This window comes from Staurois parvus, unplaced genomic scaffold (genome assembly GCF_062004578.1).
Source record: "Staurois parvus isolate SC_StPar_1 unplaced genomic scaffold, SC_StPar_1.0 ptg000751l, whole genome shotgun sequence".
NCBI classification, from domain to species: domain Eukaryota; kingdom Metazoa; phylum Chordata; class Amphibia; order Anura; family Ranidae; genus Staurois; species Staurois parvus.
In genome coordinates this window covers 86,734-106,690 of record NW_028318547.1, presented here as the reverse complement: position 1 = coordinate 106,690, position 19,957 = coordinate 86,734, and the positions used below count along the sequence as shown (strand labels likewise).

General features: G+C 43.2%; 1 protein-coding gene across 1 annotated transcript in view; it reads right to left on the bottom strand.

Moving 5' to 3' along the window:
* The window catches only part of EXD1 (exonuclease 3'-5' domain containing 1), a 230,794-nt gene that overhangs the window by 129,547 nt on the left and 81,290 nt on the right, over positions 1-19,957 (bottom strand). The gene's annotated exons all lie outside the window — the stretch shown is intronic.

Here is a 19,957-nt window from a genome sequence, read left to right as displayed (position 1 = left end):
ATGGCGACACCACATGTGGTATGGGCCCTAATTCTGGCAGACATGACACTCCACTACTTGTACCTGTCCCTATAATCTAGGTGTAATGCACTGCTGGTGATTGCCACTTCACCAGGATTGTACAGTGCTGGTGGTGCTTGCCTGCTTCTCCTCAGATCACCTGATTCTCTTTGTTGGGACCCCTTCCTCCTCTGAATCATTTACTGACCCATTGACACCTGAAATAGTGTCCCAATGCACATCAACATACATCTGTTGATGTCCCAGTGCACCATCATCATCTACAATAGTGTCCCTGTGCAATCTGAATATTTGTAGATGATGTCGACGTGCGCTGGGCACACCGACAGATGTCGACGTGCGCTGGGCACACCGACAGATGTCGACGTGCGCTGGGCACACCGACAGATGTCGACGTGCGCTGGGCACACCGACAGATGTCGACGTGCGCTGGGCACACCGACAGATGTCGACGTGCGCTGGGCACACCGACAGATGTCGACGTGCGCTGGGCACACCGACAGATGTCGACGTGCGCTGGGCACACCGACAGATGTCGACGTGCGCTGGGCACACCGACAGATGTCGACGTGCGCTGGGGACACAGTTGAAGGGGTTCTGCACTGGGGACACAGTTGAAGGGGTTCTGCACTGGGGACACAGTTGAAGGGGTTCTGCACTGGGGACACTGTTGAAATGTTCTGCACTGGGGACACTGTTGAAATGTTCTGCACTGGGGACACTGTTGAAATGTTCTGCACTGGGGACACTGTTGAAATGTTCTGCACTGGGGACACTGTTGAAATGTTCTGCACTGGGGACACTGTTGAAAATGTTCTGCACTGGGGACACTGTTGAAAATGTTCTGCACTGGGGACACTGTTGAAAATGTTCTGCACTGGGGACACTGTTGAAAATGTTCTGCACTGGGGACACTGTTGAAAATGTTCTGCACTGGGGACACTGTTGAAAATGTTCTGCACTGGGGACACTCTTGAAAATGTTCTGCACTGGGGACACTCTTGAAAATGTTCTGCACTGGGGACACTCTTGAAAATGTTCTGCACTGGGGACACTCTTGAAAATGTTCTGCACTGGGGACACTCTTGAAAATGTTCTGCACTGGGGACACTCTTGAAAATGTTCTGCACTGGGGACACTCTTGAAAATGTTCTGCACTGGGGACACTCTTGAAAATGTTCTGCACTGGGGACACTCTTGAAAATGTTCTGCACTGGGGACACTCTTGAAAATGTTCTGCACTGGGGACACTCTTGAAAATGTTCTGCACTGGGGACACTCTTGAAAATGTTCTGCACTGGGGACACTCTTGAAAATGTTCTGCACTGGGGACACTCTTGAAAATGTTCTGCACTGGGGACACTGACAGATGTTGATGTTGCAATGGGACACTACTACAGATGTTGATGTACACTGGTATACTGTAATAGATGTTGTTGGGACACTGGTACAGATGTTAATGTGCCCTTGGACACTGACAGATGGTGCTTGGTGCACAGGTTACAAATGGCTGCACTGTATGGAATCTGTGTGTAACTGCACAGTTAAATCAGCAATTACACATAGATCCCTGACAGGCTGCACAGATCAACTCTCTTTCTCACTGCACTCCCTGTGAGAGGAGGAGAACCAATACATCAACACAAGCTTGTGTTTATATTCTGTGATTGGACACTGCCATCACATTATCTGGAAGGCCAATTAGAAAATGGATCTCCCATTCTGTAATAGGCTGCATTTAAGGGACACAGCTATTATATGATCACGCTGCGGCACATCCCCGAGGCTGCGTACAAGTGCCAGGAATAAGACAACATATGGGCATGTACTCCCAGATGAGTGTTTGTCCCACCATTTAAAAGTCACCAGCTACAAGATACTGTAGTTTGCGGACTTAAGTGTGTGTGTGGTTTTTTTTTTTTTTACCTGTTCCAGGATCCAGAGATGTCCTCACCCAATCCGGCTCTTTGACAGTCTTTGGGTCCAGGTGCTGGCATCTTAATTGTGGGCAGCTAAGTCTCCTTGGAGTTTGAAAGCTGGCTGCCCACTGTGCATGCACGAGCCACGCCGCACCCCATGAATGCCAAAAATCCAGGAAGTACACTCAGATAGCCAAAGCTAGAGATCAGCGCTGCAGATGGGGGCAGTGCTGGATCAAGAAACGACACATACAGTACAAGTGTTTTTCTTTAGGGGGGGGGGGGGGGGGTTGGTAAAAAAGTAGTGGGAAGCTTTTACCTTAACTGAGGGAATGCATTAAGGTAAACAAGCATTTCACACTGGGACCACTTTAAGGACAGTAATTGCTCAGAAATTAGTACCATTAGGACTCATGTACACTGTAGCTGATAAACTCACGTTTAGGAGCTGTTCAGCACTTTTTTCAGCAGACCCTGAACTCACCCTAATGTTTTCCCATGTACACATCTTCGATTACAGGCATTTGAGTTTACAGTCGTTTTTTGAACTCAGAAAACTTGTGTTCAGCAGTCGATTTTATCAGCGTTTCAAACGCAAAACACTTGTAAAACATGGCTAAACGCTGCAGATCGCGTTTATAAGCGTTTGTGTCTGATTTGTTTTTTTTGTTTTTTTTTTTTTTGTTTTTTAACTCTTCCAGTTCCTGATTCTGTCCAGAGCCTTTAATCCTGAAAAATGCATGCAAAGCATTTTCAAGGTACAAGAATGGACAAAACACTGAACACAGGATGTTCCTACCAAGCTTGTCACACATTGTAATGACCAATTCACACCTCAGACCTCTCCCGCCCTTGGAAACAAAAGATATGTAAATGACCATTCACACCTCAAATTCCTCATGAAGACCCCCTGCTAGGTGGCCTTAATGACTCACTCCACCAGACACCTTTCCAACCCTTGGAAACAAAAGAAATGTTAATGAGCAACTCGCACCTAAGCTAATTTCAACACATACTGCTGTCTCTGCTTCTACTCTCTGTATTTCTCTGAAACCGTCTGAAATAGTTAATAATGTACTACTTTTCAGTGCATTCTGGACATTTGGGAGGTTCTCCTGTGCTCATCTTTAAAAAACGCTTCTAAGCGTAAACGCGTTATGCAAACACAGCTAAACAGATGTTTTTAACCTACGTTTTCCAGCAGTCAGTTTCCATCGTCCAGAAGTGTCCCGTGTACATGGGGCCTTAGGTTCATGAACCTGTAGGAGGTATGGTAACTTTGGTGATATATTAATTATATAGCTGTCTACTGTGGTTTTTTTTTTTTTGTAAGGATAAGTTCACCTTTTGGACAAAAATAATAAATGCCTTATTAATTTTTGTCCAAAGGAGCCTGGAAAGCATTGCACCAGCAATCTGTAGATCGCTGATGCCATGCAGGTCTCCTGCAGACCTGTCAGAATATCTGCTTGCCATACAGAATGTACAAGAAAGCAGATATTCTGACAGGAAGCTTCAATGAACTACCACGGTGTTCCACAGCTGCTAAGGCTGTCGGGACTTGCAGTTCATTCATTCACAGAAGTCCGTGAATGAATGAACCAGCCGTGTGGGCACTGACCTCAAATGCTGCTGTCTCAGTAGCACATATGTAAGTGTAAACAGCCAGGTTCTTTTTCTTATTGTTTTAGCCAATAAAAATTTTAACCTACTACACGATGAGAGTATTTTCCTTGTCCCACATGAAATGTGCAAGATCATATGTTTTTCCTTAACCTTGGAGTGCTGGCATCCAAACTGATGGAAGTAGCGGACCCACAGACACAGGAGCTTGAACAACTGCCTCTCTGCAGGGGAGATCCAGATATTTGATCCAATTTAGCGAATTATACCTCATAGGCAATGGGACTTTCACTGAAGATACTTTATTAATGGATGAGATTTGCTTTGGTGGGTATGGTTAGCTAATAAGATTACAAGTTAGGTGATGTGACTATCAAGACCTTTATTAGATTATTCATATTAGAATTATGTTTACTTTAAGACTTTCATTATATTTTATTAGTTGGATAGGTTTATATAATTATTGTGGATTGATCATTATGCACTATATTTGATGGTCAATCACACTAGATCTCTTTTTACATCATATTTATTTTGTCGTAGATGTATCTGAATATTACACAGGATATACTGTTTGGTGCTGCAATTATCTATAATTTTGTTTGGGATTCACACATATTCCTGTTTGTTAACAGCCTTTTGAAATAATACTAGCACAAACATTTTTTCTTATCTGTTAATAATAAATCATCCAGAGAAGTTGCTACTTTGTAGAGACACACTAAACTGCATATTGGGATGATGGGATTATTGGCTGTAATACTCAACACTCACATTAGGTGTCAGTATACTTTATATGGTATTGATTTTGTTGTTACTCAAAATATGTTTTTCTTTTCTGCAGTGCTTGATACTATGTTGCAAGTAGTAGTGGCTAATATTTAACTTTTCACTTATTGATGCAGCTGTAAAACGGCATCATAGTCAATTATACAGAAATAATGGAAACCTTACTCAATATATTAGGAATAGATTTACTGATTTCATACAGTACATGTATGTGTAAAGCACTACATTTTGAACTGTTTAATTAGGAACCTGGAAAATTATGTTTAAAAAATGAAGGTGAAAAAAAATAAAGATTAAAAATTACAAACACCAAGGAAAAAAATTAATGCATGTTACAATGTGGGTAATATTGATCTGCCTGGGGATTATGGCTGGAATATAATGGTTACACATCCCCTACAAATTAAATTTCACCTTTTAGATAAAAAAATATGGGTAAAATTACTTTTATATATGGGGATTATGGGGGGGGGGATATCATGGTAACTCTTAACCTATTTCAGATAAGAAAATGCATATAATTATTTTTCTATATGGAGATTATGGGTGCATTTTTGTGGATACACATGCCAAGGATCATATTTCATCTATTTCTGACAAGATTATGGCTATAATTTTTTTTTTTCTACATGGGGATTATGGGTGGAATGGCAAGGTTAAACAGGCCTAAGAACACATTTGACCCGTTTCTGATAAGAATATGAGAATAGCATTTTTTTTCCAGATGAGGATTATGGGTGGACTATTGTGGATACACATGCCAAGGATCATATCTACCCATTTCTGAAATGATTATGGGTATAGTTATTTTTTACATGGAGATTACGGGTGGAATATCATGGTTAAACATGCCTAGGAACACATTTGACCTTTTTCTGATAATACAAGTATAGTTATTTTTCTACATGGGGATTATGGGTGGATGATTGCAGATACACATACCAAGGACCATATTGGACATGTTTCTCCTAAGAATATGAAATAATTATAATTCCTAAGAATATGGGTATAGTTATTTTTCTATATGGGGATTATGGGTGGAATATCATGGTTATACAGTACATGCCTAGTAAAACTACCTACACATGCCAAGGACCATATTTGACCCATTTCTGAAATAATTATAGGTATATGTATTTTTCTACATGGGGATTATGGGTGGAATATCATGGTAAACATGCCTAGGAACACATTTGACCTGTTTCTGATAAAAATATAAGTATAGTTATTTTTCTACATGGGGATTATTGGTGTATTATGGTGGATACACATGGCAAGAACCGTATTTGACCTATTTCTGAAAAGATTATGGGCATAATTATTTTTCTACATGGGGATTATGGGTGGAATATTGTTTTTTAACATGCCTAGGAACACATTTGACCACTTTACGAATAAATATGAGAATAGTTATTTATCTACAAGTGGATTATGGGTATATTATTGTGGATACACATGCCAAGGATCATGTCTAACCTATTTAAAAAATTATTATGGGTATAGTTATATTTATACATGGGGATTATCGGTGGAATATCATGGCTAAACATGCCTAGGATCACATATGACCCCTTTCAGATAAGAACATGCCAATAGCTATTTTTCTACATGGGGATTAGGGGTGGATTATTGTGGATACACATGCCAAGGACCATATTTGACCTATTTCTGAAATAATTATAGGTATAGTTATTTTTTTACATGGAGATTATGAGTGGAATATCATGGTTAAACATGCCTAGGAACACATTTGACCTGTTTCTGATAATATGAGAATAATTATATTTCCACATGGGGATTATGGGTGGATGATTGCAGATAAACATGCCAAGGACCATATTTGATATGTTTCTCCTTAGAATATGGGTATAGTTATTTTTTTACATGGAGATTATGAGTGGAATATCAAGGTTAAAAATGCCTAGGAACACATTTGACCCCTTTCTGATAAGAATATGAGAATAGCTATTTATGTACACAGGGATTGTGGGTGGAATATTGTTTTTTTTAACATGCCTAGGAACACATTTTTCCCCTGATTAAAATGTGAGAATAGTTATTTTTCTACATGGGAATTATGGGTATATTATTGTGGATATACATGGTAAGAAAAACATTTGACCTATTTCTGAAAACATTATGGGAATAGTTATTTTTCTACATGGAGATTATGGGTGGAATATCATGGTTAAACATGTCTAGGAATAAATTTGACCAGTTTCTGATAATAATATGAGAATAGCTATTTTTCTACATGGGGAATATAGGTGGAATATTGTTTAACATGCTTAGAAACATATTTGACCCCTTTCTGATAAAAATATGAGAATAGATATTTTTCTACATGAGAATTATGTGTTTGCTTTGGTGGATACACATGCCAAGGAGTATATTTGACCTATTTCTGAAATTATTATGGGCTTAGTTATATTTATACATGGAGATTATGGGTGGAATATCATGGCTAAACATGCCTAGGAACATATTATAAAGATGTCCGCCTGCGTTCCACAGAGTAACTACACAGAGCCAGCTGCTATCATCTAAACCCTATACCACAGGACAAAATAAGATCAAGATAGAATGAAGCGCTCAGCAATGAGGGTACAAACCATATAAATAATGTGAATACAATATTGTAAAAGTGGCAGGTGCTCCGATATATATATACTTGTGCACAACCAAACTATCAGTCTGCCATCTAGTGGCTAAAAAATAAATAGAAAGTGACAAGTGCTTTTAAACTATATATATACCGTATTTTCCCGCGTATAAGACGACTGGGCGTATAAGACGACCCCCTACTTTTCCTGTTAAAATATAGGGTTGGGCTATACTCGCCGTATAAGACTACCCCTCTTCCAACGCACACCAAATAAAAATTAAAAAACATCAGATTTGATTTCAATATGGTATGGTATTCCAATGATGGGGCACGATTCCTCCCACTGACACCAATGATGGGGCACTATTCCTCCCTCTGACACCAATGATGGGGCACTATTCATCCCATTGACACCAATGATGGGGCACTATTCCTCCCACTGACACCAATGATGAGGCACTATTCCTCCCACTGACACCAATGATGGTGCCCCATCATTAGTGTCAGTGTGTGAGGAATAGTGTCCCATCATTAGTGTCAGTGGGAGGAATAGTGCCCCATCATTGGTGTCAGTGGGAGAAATAGTGCCCCATCATTGGTGTCAGTGGGAGAAATAGTGCCCCATCATTGGTGTCAGAGCGAGGAATCGTGCCCCATCATTGGTGTCAGTGGCAGGAATAGCGCCCCATCATTGGTGTCCGTGGGAGGAATAGCTCCCCATCATTGGTGTCAGAGCAACGAATCGTGCCCCATCATTGGTGTCAGTGGGAGGAATAGCCCCCATCATTGGTGTCAGTGGGAGGAATAGCGCCCCATCATTGGTGTCAGTGGGAGGAATAGCGCCCCATCATTGGTGTTAGTGGGAGGAATAGTGCCCCATCATTGGTGTTAGTGGGAGGAACGCCCCATCACTGGTGTCAGTGGGAGGAATAGCGCCCCATCACTGGTGTCAGTGGGAGGAATAGCGCCCCATCATTGGTGTCAGTGGGAGGAATAGCGCCCCATCATTGGTGTCAGTGGGAGGAATAGCGCCCCATCATTGGTGTCAGTGGGAGGAATAGCGCACCATCATCGGTGTCAGTGGGAGGAATAGTGTCCCAACATTGGTGTCAGTGGGAGGAATAGTACCCTGTCAGTGGGGGGAGGAATAGTGCCCCATCGTTGGTGTCAGTGGAGGGAGGAATAGTGCCCCATCATTGGTGTCAGTGGGAAGAATAATGCCCCATCATTAGTATCAGTGACACCAATGATGGGGCACTATTCCTCCCACTGACACTTGCTGACTCCTGTTCCAGTATGGTACTGCTGCAGCCAGCATATGTGGTTGCATCAGCACCTCTGCACTGCACACTTACCGGCTTCTCCCTCACTCGATTTTCGCGGGTCCGCTCGGCTTCGCCTCCTCGCCCGTGATTGGCCACCTGTGTGCCTTTCCTGAGCTACAGTTCTGGCGGCCAATCACCGGTGAGGAGGCGGAGCCGAGCGGCAGGAGTGAGGGAGGGGCCGGAGTGACTGAAGGAGCAGCGCTTCCTGGACTGGATCATCGTGGGAGCCAGGTAAAAGACAGCAGCCCTCTGCCCACCCCTGTACTTCGTGTTCCTTCCGTCGGAAGGGGGAGACAGCGGCGGCACAGCGCCGCCCCCCTAAAAAGTGCCGCCCTGACGTATACCGGCGTATAAGACGACCCCCGACTTTTGAGAAGATTTTTTTTTTTATGCCGGAAAATACGGTACATAAAAATATAAATACCATTAATAAATAAATCAAAGTGAATTAATAGACAGTGAACAAACACTGAACAAAGTGCCCAGTGTTAAAGTGAACAATCAAATTTCAATCCAAAATAAAGTGCAAATGCGTGTTAACACACTCTCTGTAACGTGCAAATAAATAAATGAATAAAAAGTGCTAAATCTCCTTCCACTTCAAAACTGTGCTCAAAACAGTGGTCACTCTAGTGCATGTATCCTCCAGTGGCTAGAGTGCCTCCTCACCTCCTTCACTCGACCCCCAAGGGCCACAGATCATATATAAATATGATGTTTCCACCTTGATTAGATCTTTAACCTCTGGAAATAATGGTCACAATGGCTCCACACCACCTCCTCTTATTACACCGATATCTACTCAAATGATTTAGGCATGGACAGGCTCAGCAATATGTATTAGGGCCATGGAAGGATAAGCAGAAAAAATCTTCCATAGTGTAATATGTCCATTTATTGCATAAAAAAATCAGATAAGGGAGTGCGCATGCGCGGCTGGCGGTACGGGACATGTCTCCCTGAGGCTCCTCCGTGCCGCGGGTAAGACAGCCTCACCGCCGCGCGATCCGGGCTCGCACTGCTCCACGAGCGGCCCCGATCATCTGTATAACCCTCCGGCCACCTGCAATAATGGTCAGGGGGGGTCATAAACATCAGGTGGCGCCGCCACACAAGCCCATAAAGGAGGCCCTACCTCGAGCCGCATCCAAGATGGCCGCCACGTCGGGGAACTACAATGCCCAGCCAACATCCTCCAAGCTTGCAGCCCTACAGCCAGAGCAACCGAGCCAGCCATGCTCTTCGGCGGGTGAGTCTGCTGATCAATCTGAGAACCCCATGCCTGCCACGACGCCTGACCTTACTGCCTCTGACCTCCTGGCCCGCTTTGAAAAAATGTTGCACAAGGCCCTGAAACAGACCTCTGACCGCATTACTGACCAGCTGTCCAGGGAAATCCGCGAGCTGGGACAACGCACTGCAGAACTGGAGCAGAGGGTGGATGACATTGACGCAACACTTCAAACGCAGGGAGACAAACTTGACCTGCTGCGAGACGAAAACCTTACACTTCAGACGCGTCTAGAGGACTTTGAGAACCGGGCCAGACGCTCCAATGTACGTATTCGCGACCTCCCTGAGTCGATCATTGATGTCCACTCTACAGTTACTGCGCTATTCCAAGAGCTCCATTTTTTCCGCACAAGAGAACAACTATTTCAAGCCGCCCGCAATTCGGAGTCCCTCCTGTTTCAAGGTCATGCCTACCAACTATTTCAGGACCTCTGCCCCACTACTATCACCAAGCGCAGAGCCATGAAACCGCACCTGCAAGTGCTTCAGCAGCATACTATACCATATAAATGGTGCTTTCCCTTTGCCGTGCGGTTCAGATACCAAGCCTGGGACCACGTATGCAAGACCACAGACGAACTCCTGGACACACTACGGAACCTCCAGCTACACCCCCCCGCAACACCGTCAGAGACTTCCAGAAGGCGAACGGCGCCGTGCTCTCCGAAGAAACTGCAGCCTCCGTCGATCCCTAATGGTCACCTGAATGTACACAAGCGAGGCCGTTTTTCATCTCCTGCTCCCTCACCGCAAGACTCTATGGACTGAATCCTGTTGACCACTTCTACTCCTCCTACCGGCTCTTCGTGCGGTGGTCCGTGGCCACCCGTGTAGTCGCTACTTGCTGAGTCAAACCAATCGACCCCCCCATATGACGGTTTACATTGCACACCTGTATCCTTCTTCCTGTTTGCTGGGCTTCATTTGTTTTTTTTTTCCTACCTTTTTCTTCCGACCAGCTCAGGATACATGCCACCCTAGATATGTCTTGCGTTGGGGTGTTACCTGTCTTGTTTGCTAAGTTGGGGCTACTGTTGGGCCTCTACCTTGCCTGTTGGAGCCCCGGTGGCTTGGATCGCCCAGTTCCGGTCTTTTAGAGGCTGTGCCGGGTGGGTCGGGGTCGCCGGCACCGGGGTTGTGTTTGATGTTTTCTTTCTTTCCAGGATCGCTCAAGTATTTGTATGTCTACATGCTGTCTTACTTGCCGCCCGCACACCTGTGCACTCTCCACTTGCCCCTTTGGTGTCCAGTTTTTTTGACACCACTCGGGCTACAACCGCTCCCCGGGCCACCCGGATTCCGGGTACCCCCGGGGACCATTCTCCTTTTCTTTTTCTTCCAGCCTCTTTATGGCCCTCTTTACCTACCCCAGACCACCCTTACCCCTCCCCACCTCTACCCTTATTCTTATGTACGGCTCCTTGTTAATATCCAGTTTCTACAACCGCATACTTTCCCCTAGCTCAATTCGCAAGATGGCTCTCCTGAAGGGGCTCCAATATTTACCAAATCACCGCTTCCTCCACCCATGGGTTCCCTGAATATCCTTACCCTGAATGTTCAGGGTCTTAATGTCCCACAGAAGCGCAACAAAGCCTTCCGTTCTTTTGCGTCCTATAAGGCCCACATAGTCTGCCTGCAGGAGACACATTTCACTCCTACCTCCACGCCTAACTTTTTTGGCCCCTGTTAACCACAGGTCTAGGCGGCCTCTGCTACTACTAAGCGCAGGGGGGTTTTAATTGCTCTTCACCGTACTACACCCTTCAAATTATGCACTGAAATTAAAGATCCGGAGGGTCGTTATCTTCTACTTGTAGGGCAATTGCTGGATTTTGAGGTCACCATTGCCACGTACTATGCTCCAAACCAGGGTCCTTAGCCATTCCTTTCTCATTTCTTCTCGGTTATTGCTCATCATAAACGAGGCACGCTTATAGTCTGCGGAGACTCCAACTGTACACTATACCCTTTTCTAGATAAATCCCCACAATCTCACACTCCACATGCCCCCAAACACTCCTTTCAATCCATTCTGCAACAGCACTCAATGGTCGATTCATGGAGGGAATCCAATCCTACTAAACGCCAGTACACTTTTTACTCCCACCCACACAAAGTCTTCTCAAGAATCGATCATATTTTTATGACCGCCAGTTCTTCCCCTCGTATCTTGGCTTCCGATATCCTTCCGATCCCATGGTCAGACCACTGTGCTGTGATCACCTCCGTTGCTTCTCTAGCTCCTTCTCCCGCTGATCCCTCCTGGTCCATCAACGAACGCCTGCTGGCTAACCCAGCTCACTGCACAGAGATTGCTGCTGCGCTTAAAGAGTATCTCTCCCTAAATCAAACCCCCGGGATTTCCCCCCTCCTATTGTGGGAAGCGCATAAACCAGTAATCCGCGGATTCTGCATTAGTAAAGCCTCCTTCCTGAGTAGAGAAAGGAGGCAGAAACGCCTCCTCCTTGAACAAGAGTACGACCAATCCCATAGTGCCTTTCAAGCATCCCCCACCCCGGCTAACAAAGAAGCCCTTGAGCACTCTCGACTAGCCCTGGATCTCTTCCTTACGGACCAAGCCGAGCTCTCCATCCGCAGGTCACGACACAAATTTTACACTAAAGCCAACAAGCCCGACACTTTTCTTGCTCTCTCTCTCCGTAAACTAGACCACACCGTTAAGCCCATAAGGTTGCGGACCTTATCGGCAAATTTCACCAGCAACCCGGAACGGATCCTGCGAATTTTCCACAAACACCTCTCGAGTCTCTACTCTGCCTCTGCTCCCTTTGACTCTTCCCAGGCCGATGCCCTCTTTGCTTCCCTTCCTTTTCCAAAATTGGCTGGTGAGCATCTTGCTACGCTAGAGCGACCCATCACCACAGTCGAAGTCACAAATGCTATTTCTTGAAGCCCCGCAAATGCCCAGGACCTGACAGCTTTTCCGCCACGTACTATAAAACGTTTGCCCCCATTCTCACGCCTGTCAAGACAAACGCCTTTAATGCCATACTCTCGAATCATATCTTTAGCCCAGATACTGTGCAAGCCAACATCTCTATGATACCGAAGCCAAACTCTGATGACACGCAATGGTCTAATTACAGACCAATTTCCCTCCTTAACGTAGATGTTAAACTGTTAGCCAAAATCCTATCAACTCGCCTCAACGCATGTACTGGTTCCCTAATCCACAACGATCAGGTTGGCTTCATACCAACTAGGCAAGCAGGAGACAACGTTCGACGTGCATCCTTATTAGCACATTTAGCTAAATCCCGCAATATTACCACATGTTTTTTGTCCTTAGACATACGGAAGGCGTTTGACACAGTCTCATGGTCATACTTACACTACATCCTGCGCCGTTGGGGCTTTGGTCCGCATTTCTTAACCTGGATATTTTCTCTCTACCAGGGCCCCTCGGCCAGAATTAAATATCTAGGACATCGGTCCACCCATTTCCCGATTTTATGTGGCACCAGGCAAGGTTGTCCCCTATCCCCCTTGCTTTTTGCACTAGCCATTGAACCGCTGGCACTATTGATTAGAAACGATCCTGATAGCCGAGGGCTTGAGATAGGAGGCACCTCGCATAAACTGTGTTTGTTTGAAGACGACGTCCTACTTTTTCTCACTTCTCCCTTAACATCTACGCCTACTCTACTTCGTCTTCTCGATAGGTTTGGCGCGCTCTCTGGCCTTCAAATTAACCCCTGGAAATCATGGGCGCTTAATATCTCGCTACCACCTAACGAACTTACCCACCTCAAACAGATCTTGCCATTCTCATGGTCGCAAGACTCCGTCCCCTTTTTAGGTATAAAATTCACCCCGCATATCTCAGGTCTCTAGAACGCTAACTACATCCCCATGCTGGCTCATCTAACGGCACTTATGACTAAATGGTCCTCCCTTCATCTAGCTTGGCTGGGCAGAATAGTGGTCGTGAAGATGTCGATCCTTCCCAAAATCCTTTATCTCTTCAGAGTTCTCCCTATCTCTGTACCCGCTCATTACCTTCGAGTTCTGCAGTGCCGTATTTCTTCCTACGTTTGGGGCAAAGTCCGCCCCCGTGTCCCCCGCATTACTCTATACCGATCTAAACTACATGGCGGTCTGGGCCTCCCTGAGATCAGCAAATACTACCAAGCGGCGCATATGGCACAACTACCAAAATATCATGCTACCTACGAAATCCCGCAGTGGGTCATTCTGGAATCCATCGAGTGCGACCCCTTTTCTATAGCAAACCACCTTTGGCTGAGACGCATTGACCGCCGCACGATTGAGAATCCCATCACTATGCATTTTTTGTCCCTTTGGGACAAACTGTAATCTCGTTACCTCCTACAATCTTCCCATAACCCCCTCCTTTCCTATCTTCGTAATCCAGCCTTCCCCCCGGCCTGGTCCGCACCGCACGTCTTTGCTCGATGGGCAACGGCTGGTCTCACCTAGACCCGTCACTTTGTACTCAGGAATCAATTTAAATCTTTGACCTCATTATGTGAGTCCCATAACCTCCCCACCTCTGAATTATTTAGATATCTGCAGTTGAAACATTTCTTTGCTCCGTACTCATTGGCTGCCAACCCAATTTCCTCACTGTCTCCTTTTGAGCGAGCATGTCACCGAGACCCTCATAGACGAGGTCTCATATCCTATCTATACTCCCTTTTTACAACCCCATCCATTTCTCCATTACCTTCGTATACCGATAAATGGGAAGCGGATTTAGGCCAGCAAATCGACCCATCAGATTGGGACCTCATTTGGAACAATACCAAAGAGTCCTCGCAAAATGTTGTGGCCCTGGAGACCAATTACAAAGTCCTGACCCGCTGGTACCTTGTCCCAACCAGAATTGCGAAATTTACCCTTGGTTATCCCCCAGTTTGTTTCAGAGGCTGCGCAGACCTAGGAACATTTTTTCATATTTGGTGGGATTGCCCAATCGTCCGAACTTTTTGGGCGGAAGTATTCAGAACACTGTCTACACTCAGTGCCACAACCCTCCAACCAAGTCCTCTAGTCGCGCTTCTCAATCACCGGCCACCAGACATTACGAAGGCAAATTTTAAGCTCATTCTACAAGTCACCACTGTGGCCAAACAGGTTATCGCTAAAGCATGGAAATCACCCTGAGTACGACTGCAGTTATGACTAGGGTCACTCAGGCAATGATCCACGCAAAAATAGAAGCCACTATCCTAGATTCCATCCCCAAGTTTAAAAAGATTTGGAACCCATGGGTGGAGCATTTCCTCCCACCCAACTTTGACGAGTCCCTTCTCAACCCATAATCTATGTTTTCTGCTTTAAGGGAACCATCCTTTGTTGATACTGCGGTTATTTGGCTATTTTCCTTATCCCCTTCCTTGGAGCCGTACACCCTACCCTTCCCCTTCTTTCCCCCCTCCTCCTTCCCTTCATGTCAGGCTCTGTTTGATAGTTGCTGTTCACTCTTGTTAGTGCTGCCTGACTAGTATAAATGGGAACCTTTACTGTTCATTTACTGTACACCTCCAATATCCCATTTGTTTACTTATAACCTATGTTGTTGTACTTTAAAAACAATAAAATATTTGAACAAGAAAAAAATCAGATAAGCAACTCACATGATCCAAAATGTAAACACACGTTTTCCCATATGTTATGGGTGTACTGATGGAATCAAGATGGCGAAAAACCTGAAGTCCGTCACCGGAACTACGTCACCGAGCTCCACCCAGAAGTGACGTCACTGCGCTCTACGCGTTACACCACGGACACGTGGCTTCTTCAGGATCCTGAAGTGCACTAGGGGTCGAGTGAAGGAGGTGAGGAGGCACTCTAGCCACTGGAGGATACATGCACTAGAGTGACCACTGTTTTGAGCACAGTTTTGAAGTGGAAGAAGATTTAGCCCTTTACTTATGGTATTTATATTTTATATATATATATATATATATATATATATATATATATATATATATATATATATATATATATTTTAAAAGCACTTGTCACTTTCTATTTATTTTTTAGACACTAGATGGCAGACTGATAGTTTGGTTGTGTACAGGTTTATATATCTGAGCACTTGCCTTTTTTACAATATTGAATTCACATTATTTATATGGTGTGTACCCTCATTGCTGAGCGCTTCATCCTGTCTTGATGCCTAGGAACATATTTGACTTGTTTCTGATAATATGAGAATAGCTATTTTTCTACATGGGTATAATGGGTGGATAATTGTGCATGCACATGCCAAAGAATATATCTGACCTTTTTCTAATAAGAATATGTGAATAGTTCTTTTTCTGCAATGGGATTATGGGTGGAATATTGTGGATACACACGCCAAAGACCATATTTTACCTATTTCTGAAATTATTATGGGTATTGCAGAGGTGTTGAATTCCTATCGCCCGACACATGTAGTTGCGGGCGCCGGGCAGGTAGTTTTTTTCTGCTGTGGGCAAGCTGCTGCCGATGGCTTCCAAGCAGTACCAGTCTCTCTGCCCCCCCCCCCCCCGTGTGAACCTCCCCCCACCCACTATCTCCAGGGCTCCGCCTGCCCATCTGCGGGACCAGCTCACCGCTGTCAGCTAGAGTAGAGGGAGGAGAGTGGACACGTCCATTCCCCTCCCCTTCTTGTCCTGACCCGGAAGTGATGTCACTTCCACATCCCCGTTGAGAGACTCCCGGCCATTGAGGCTGGGAAAGAATGTAATGCGGTGTGATGCGCACTGCATTACATTTAGTGTAGTAAAGGGGAGACATTTAGGGTCTCAATAAAAAGAATTGGTCACCAAAAATCATCACAGAGGGGACATTGTCCCCTGTGTGATGAAAAAAAATTAAGAAAAATAAATGTTTTAATTGTAAAAAATGAAAGTTACACCTAAGCACATAACATCTCCCCCCTCAAAAAAATAGAGGTCCACATATAAGCACAAACGTAAAAGCACATGCTGGGGTGCCTACGCATGAAAACTTGATTGCGATCCACATGTTACATATTATCGTGCATGCCAGAATGAGAGCAATAATTCCAGCATTAGACCTTCTCCATAACACTATACAGATGACCTATAAGGGGATTTAAATGTGTCGCCTATAGAAAATATAGGGTAATGAAGTTCATCGCCATCTCACGAGCGCACACAAATTTAAAGGTTTGACATATTGGATATCGATTTACTCGGTGCAACCTCATCTTTAATATTTTACAAAAAAGTAGGGCAATTTATTGCTTTTTTTTGTGCCCTAAAATTTTTTTTACTGAAATTTTGCAGTTATATCATGCAACCTAAAAAATTTAAACTACCACTATTTTATTCTCTAGTATCTCTGCTTTCAGAAAATATATGTTTTGAGGTTTTATGTAATCTTCAGGCCAAAAATTATTTTATTTTTAATTGTGTGCGAATAACGCAACAACGGCTCTGGCAGCGAAAGGGATAAAGGATAAGCCAGAGACTTCCCTTTCCTGAGGAGCAGCCAATTGGTGCTCTGATGCTCATTACACTGCAAGGTCTCTCCCCTCCCTGCTAGTTCCTGGGTGCAGTGCTGGAGACAGGCAGGGAGGGGAGGAGGAGATAAACAGCATGATGTTAAAAATGTTACATATTTAGTTGCCATAAAGCCCCTTTTGTTTTTAAAACAGTCCTAAAATCACCTCTGATTTAAATACGGTTTTGGTTAAAATTTGCTTGTCATGAGGGAGCCAAGTAGATTGGGGCACCGATTTAGTCCCCGGACAAGTAGTGTTTTAAAAAATTTCCACACCCCTGTATTGTTATTTCTGTACATGAGGATTATGGGTGTAATATAATGGTTAAACATGCCTAGAAACACATTTGAATTTTTTCTGATAAGAATGAGAATAGCTATTTTTCTACATGAGGATTATTGGTGGATTATTGTAGATACACATGCCAAGGAACTGATTTGACCCGTTTCTTGTAACAATATGTGTATAGTTATTTTATTACATGGGGATTATGGGTGGAATATCATGGTTAAACATGCCTAGGAACACTGATAAGAATATGGGTTTAAGTATTTTGCTACATGGGGATTAAGGGTAGAATAACATAGTTATACATGCCTAGTAACACATTTGACCCATCGACCACTTTTTGGTTGCAATCATTGCAATTACAAATTTTTAGCCATGTTTATTTCTTTTGTTTGTATTGGTATGACACAAAAAAGTGGAGAAACAAAAACCTAAATCTGACACATTCCATGCAAAACCTTAAAAAATGGACTGGACAAAATTATTGGGACCCTCAATTTAATATTTAGTAGCACACTCCTTGGGAAAAATAACTGAACTCAATCTCTTCCTGTAACCATAAATGAGTTTCTTACACCTCTCTATGGGAATTTTGGACCCCTCTTCTTTCCCCAACTGCTCCAGGTATCTCAGATTGAAAGGGTTACTTTTAAAAACTGCTGTTTTGAGATCTCATGCCCATAATCTTTTCAGAAACCAGTTAAATATGATTCTTGCCTTGTGTATCCACAATAATCCACCCATTATCCCCATGTAGAAAAATATCTATACTCGTATTATTATCAGAGACAAATCAAATGTGTTCCTAGGCATGTTTAACCATTGTATTTCACCCATAATTGACATGTATAGAAATAATAATACCCATAATCATTTCAGAAATAGGACAAATATGGTCCTTGGCATGTGTATCCACAATATTCCACCCATAATCCCATTGCAGAAAAATAACTATTCTCATATTCTTATTAGAAAAAAGGCAAATATATTCCTTGGCATGTGCATGCACAATCATCCACCCATTATCCCCATGTAGAAAAATAGCTATTCTCATATTCTTATCAGAAACAAGTCACATATCTTCCTAGGCATGTTTAGCCATGATATTCCACCCATAATCTCCATGTATAAATATAACTAAACCCATAATAAATTTTAGAGTTAGGTCAACTATGGTCCTTGGCATTTTTTATCCACAACAATTCACTCATAATCCCCATGTAGAAAAAAAAAACCCATTATAGCCATAATCATTTCAAAAATAGGTCAAATATGGTCCTTGGCATGTGTATCCACCAACATTAACCCATACTCCCCATGTAGAAAAATAACTATTCTCATATTCTTATCAGAAAGGGGTCACATGTGTTCCTAGGCATGTTTAAGCATGACATTCCACGCATAATCCCCATATAGAAAATTAACTATACCCATAATCTTGTCAGAAATAGATGAAATAGGATCCTTGACATGTGTATCCACAAAAAATGCACCCATAATCCCCATGTAGAAAAATAATTACATGCATTTGCTTATCCGAAATAGGAATAAGAGTTACCATGATATTCCCCCCATAATCCCCATATAAAAAAGTAATTGTACCCATATTTTTATTTAAAAAGGTGAAATTTAATTTGTATGGGATAAGTATCCCCATGCGGATCCATAATAACCACATTGTTATCAGAAATGCATACATTTTTTGCTTGGCATTAAGCATTTTTAATCTTTATTTTTTAAAGGTTCCTAATACAACAGTTCAAACTGTAGTGCTTTACACATACATGTGCTGTATGAAATCAGAAAATCTATTCCTGTTAATATATTGAGTAATGTTTCCATTATTTATGTATAATTTACTATGATGCCATTTTACAGCTGCACATATATCAGTAAGTGAAGAGTTAACCATTAGCCACTACTACTTGCAACATAGTATCAAGCACTGCAGAAAAGAAAAACATATTTTGAGTAACAAAATCATTACCTTATATGCGTGTAAAAATATACTGACACCTAATGTGAGTGTTGAGCATTGCAGCCAATAATCCAATCAGCCCAATATGCAGTTTAGTACGTCCCCTATTTTGTGTGTAGTTTTGTGTACGGTCAGCCCCAGAATATTTGGATTAAATTGGATATCTCATACTCTATCTGCATTTACTGTAGGTGACCCCTGAAAACTCATCTAACCAGGCAAGCCTATACAACTGAATTTTACTTTATCAAACAACTCATCCCCACAGAGTAACTACCTTCTTTATAGTTTGCCCCTTCGGATTGCAAGCTCTCATAAACAGGGCCCTCCTGACCCTCATCTTGAATTATTTTGTAACTGTACTCTCAGCCCTTATTTTGTGAAGCACTGTGCAAACGGTTATTAATATAAAGAACTTGTATAGTACTAAGAATATTTCTAAGGAACAGCTCTAGATTTGAATGAAAAGAAGATGCAAGAGGAGGCATTCCTTGCAGGTGCTATTGGCAAAGGTGTATTTGTGAGATTCTATACCTATAATCTTAATAGCTGCTGTGGGTGAAGAATATACAGTAAGCGTCAATCCACTTCAACATATGGGAGGGGGCT